Raw genomic sequence first — 4,656 nt, 5'->3', positions numbered from 1 at the left:
CTGGGGGGGTTTCTTGAAGGTCTGCTGGATGGGGGGGGGGGGGGGGGTTGTTTCCTTGTTTTTTCCCAGCATCTACAACATGCAACTTTAATCTGCTGCCCCAGAGCTGGGTGCAGCGTGTGAAATATCTGCCTATTCCTTCCTTTCTCTGTCGTCATGACTGATAAGATCTGAATTAACTTGGAAAGTATCATGTCTGCTTAATACTGTGCCCTCTTACGTGGTTACATTTGCACTGAGGATCACTGAAGACTGAAATGAGACCTCATATGAATGCATAGCTGATGTGTCTTCAAACTAATCCAGATCTTGCTTTGTGTGCTGTACAGCTTGCCTGCTGTTCTTCCCAGTGCTGATCCCAATGCTGTCCTTCAGCGTGACTTGACTTTGTGCTTCCTGGAACAGACTCTATTCTAATTTACCACCTTGACTTGTTTTTAAAAAAACAGAGAGCAAATAAACTTTTTGCTCTCAGATTAAAAAAAAAAATTTGGTGCTGAAGGGGGTAGGTTGACAGCAGCAGAAATGGAACTGGCATCAAAGCTCTGCACAAACTTCTCAAACTATAATCTGGATATGGCTTGTGAAATGCATCGGGATGATAAGAAAAATACAACCAGGAGAAAAAAACTTCCCTCATAACGCATGTGTGGTATCAGCAGTATGCTGGATTGCAGGGCTTAACATTTCTCCCCATTTTCAAAAAGTTCTGGTGCCCTTCACTTCTAAATATATGCTGCTGCTACCTGCCCAGCATTCAAAGCCATGCTATGATAACTGGCCACTGTTCAAAGCCCAGTGCTCATGGGCCTGCAGACAGTAGCAAAGTAGCACAAGCACAAAGAAAGAGCAGAAGAAGAAACCTTTTAGTGAAGATATTGATTTATACTTTGAGGAGATTATCCCTGTAAAGTGAAGGGGAGAATTTTATTTTTAAATCGTGAAAAAGCTCTCGTATCCTTTGGAAACAAAGAATCAAGCTACCCCACCATGTACCAAGCTAAATTGAACTTCAACCTTCTAAAAAACTCTTCAATAAATTGTTAGTCAATCATAGCCACATTAAATTAAAAGGAAAAGAAAAAAAATCTTAAAAAAAGAAAAATTTGCAAAGTTAAGTGTTCAGAGGTGAGGCAATGCAAGCACTCAGCTTGCTTTCATAAACTTTGGGAGCCTTGTGCTCCTGCAGTTTGATTCAGCCTTTAAATATGCAGCCTAGACTTTTTCCCCAGGAAACTTGCTTCATTTGGTGTAAAGGATGTCGCTGTTATATGAACAAATCAGGGTGGTAAAATGAAGGAGTCGTGTGCAACTCATCCATTATTGTGGCAAAGTTGTAAAGTATGTAGTAAATGAGGCAGACAGTGGCAAGAAGAGAAAGGGCTGCTTTCTGTGTAGAGCAGTTGATGTTACCCTAGAAAATCAGATTCTATCCCTTCTGATGGCTAGAAAATGGTATTCAGTGGTTTGCTTGTGGGAACTGGCTTGTAGGTAAAGTAGATATCCATTAGAACAATGGTCCAGGGCGACGGCAAGGGTTATTGATTTCTAAAAGCATGTCTGTGACAGTTTCTTCAAGGCCCACTGTGTCTGACAGGCAAGCAGGAACAGGCTGGGAAATTCCACATGCTGACAGGACAGAACGTGGGCAACACAATGACCAGAGACCAATCACTGATGCCCAAAAATGAAGAGTCATCAGAGGGGGTAAAGGACCCAAAAAAAAAGGGGGATTTCAGAGCAGGAACGGGTCCCTAGGAAGGGAACCTGAGGCCACCATGAACAGAGGGCATACCACCAGCCTGTCTTATCCACCCCATGGTGGGGGGTCCTCAGCTTCCAACCTTCAGGCTGCTGACATCTCTCATTCAAGAGAGAACTTCAGAGTGAAGCTTGTGTACTGGCCAGATGTACCATGACTCTGTGAACCCTGGGACTGGTAGATACAGAGGTGTTTGCCTTATTCTTATCTGTTATCACTGTGTATCAATACAATTTGCCTATTAACAAATGGCGAGGTTGTGGTCAGTCTGAGGGGTTGGGTGTGGTGGGCCAGTAGATGGTGCTCCTGCACTTAGCCACCCACCTCTCTGCTCCCAACCACCTTCCAGGCTCCGAGTGCCTCCCTGGGGGCAGCCCACATCTAGCTGACCCCCTTCCTGGAGCACACTCGCTTGCCTGGGGGTAGTGCCGCCACCACCCAGGGTCTGGCGTGATCCTGGTTCTGTGTCCCCTGGGAAACACAGGTCTAGTAGCCCTCAAGGGTACTGTCACGGCAGGGTCCTCGCAGAGGGCCATGATCTCCTTGAGGCCCTCTCACCGCGCTACTTCGGCCCGAGGGCACCCTCCATTCTCGCCCGCCACGTCTTGATGGAATATGTAATAGGGAGGCTGCCTTGTGTTTCCTCGGGCACGTAAGCTCCTGGACCCCTCATGGGTCTCCCCGTACAATGGGCACTACCTAAGCACCCCAGCCTTGTGGGCTATGCGTGGCTCCTACCTCCCCTGATACCACGCCCCAAGCCTCGCAGATGTAATAGACGTTGTTTGATCTGTCTCTCTCGTGCCCAGCCTCCCGCTGGGCCTCCCCTGATGGTACGGTCCCGCTCAGGGACTCCCTAGCGGGCCTCCGGTCCTATGGGCCAACTGCACTGGCACCCTCTCTGACCCTGGCTCCCCGCGCTGCTACTCCCTGTCTTCTCGGGGCAACCGTAGCGCCCTGCCTCAGTCTGAGGGGTGTTACCGCACTAGCCTGCGGCCGGGCTTGCTATGCCCGTCTCGGGCTCCTCAGTAATTGCCCTTCTCTCTAGGGCTCCTTAGTATAGTGCTCCCCCTCTCTGGGGCTCGCTGTGCCCACACTGGGCTACTCCATAACGTACCATGGCGCTCCCCCTCTTTGGGGTTCGCCGTGCCCACACTGGGCTACTCAATAATACCGCCCCTTTCCTGGGGCCGGGGTCTATGTTCCCCCACACGCAAGCCAGGGTCTAGGTCCCCGTCCGCAACCTACGGGTTGCGCCCGCGACCCACTGGCCGCGCTCCTCACTGCCAGTCGCTCATGCACCGGTGTGCGAGCTGCACCTTCCCTGGCGCTATGCAAATAATGCACCCTCTTGGTGCTAAGGCACCCCACACTCTCTGGGGTCCCTATAGTTGAGGCCTCCTCCAACCCCTACAGCCTCACCCAAGCCTCCGGGTGTAATAGCACAAACACGAAGCAAAACCACAAGCCCCTAGGCTGTAACATAACCACAAGCCGCATGGCTAAACTCTAGTGCCCATCCTCTCAGGGCTATCATGAGCTGTACTTGCACGTCCTGCTCCTTTCCACATCCTCACTCCCAGAGCTCCTGCCTCCCAGGCTGCTGGCAGAGAACTGCCAGCCTGGCTTCGGCCCTGGGCTTTATAAGGGCCAGGCCCTGCCCCCTACAGGCGCTGGCTCCCCTTAGTTGCTCCGGCAACCCGCAGCTGTGCTCACTTGGTTCTGCCAGGGCCCTCTCCCTGGCAGTTTCTCCTCTCTTAGGAGCAGGAACTAAGGTGCCCTGTGACAGGTACATGACTCACTTCAAGAACTTGAGGTGCTCCCCTCAGTATGAAGCACCAATAGTGGTCTCCCTTAGGCAGCCGAACCAAGGTGGGGACCCCAAGGCCTAATCTAGACCCACTCCCAATAAGTCTTCTGTGCTAGGTACAAAGGAGTACTTTATTGGTTACAAGAAGTAGGCTTGGAATGGGGTACAGGGTTGAGCAGTATCAGAGCAATCCCTTAGAGCAAAGAGGAATAGCCTTTGATCATGCATCTTAGTTACTTGAAGCTATATATCTGGTTAGATCTCAGGTAGCTTACTCACGAGCATCAGCCAGAGGCAGGTGGAGATTCCCTCTAGAGGCAGGCTGTTCATTGATCATGAGTTTCAAGAGAGGGAGCCAGTTACACATGGTCCAGCTCTTCTCTCTGAGTTTTCCTCATGGCTACAACCCTCCTCCTGAGCAGTTCTTCACTTATATAACCCTTATGACCTCATTTACCTGGTCTAATGGAGGCCAGCACCTGTTGGCTGCCAGCGAACCCACTGGAAACACATCACTGGTTGCCAGGCAACCTGGCAGGGTCTCTAGCCTCCTCCCGGCCAGGTTGGCATTCCTTAGAAGAATAGGGAGCATATGCCCCTCACCCGGGCAGGTGATGTCACTTAGGCAGAGGGAGCAGGTTTCCTCCTTCCCTTAGGAATGTCTTAAACTCAGGTTCCCTAAAGAGATGGGATGTCTGTCCTCTGCAGGGCCCATGTTAACCACACTGTCATAGAACAGAGTGTTTGGGGAGAGACAGAGGTGGCATTCTGCCACACAGAGTATCTATCTGGGTCATAAATCCAATGCCAAACCCTTCCTCTGCCAGACAGCCTGTAGGTGAGGCTTGGCAAGTCATGTAAGAAAAACCTCTAAGAAACGATCATAAAATCGTAGATCCAAAAGAGACCTCAGCAGGTTAACCAGTCCCAACCCCCTGCCCGAAGTAGAATTTGCCATGAGTAAACCAACCCAGCTAAGTGTTTGTCTAACCTGGTCTTAAAAACTTCCAAGGATAGAGATTCAACAACTTCTCCGGTTAGCCTGTTCTGATTCTTACCCACTTAAATAGTGGGAAAGTCCTTC

This window comes from Alligator mississippiensis, chromosome 11 (genome assembly GCF_030867095.1).
Source record: "Alligator mississippiensis isolate rAllMis1 chromosome 11, rAllMis1, whole genome shotgun sequence".
Classification (NCBI taxonomy): domain Eukaryota; kingdom Metazoa; phylum Chordata; order Crocodylia; family Alligatoridae; genus Alligator; species Alligator mississippiensis.
Note: the sequence above shows the minus strand (reverse complement) of the source record.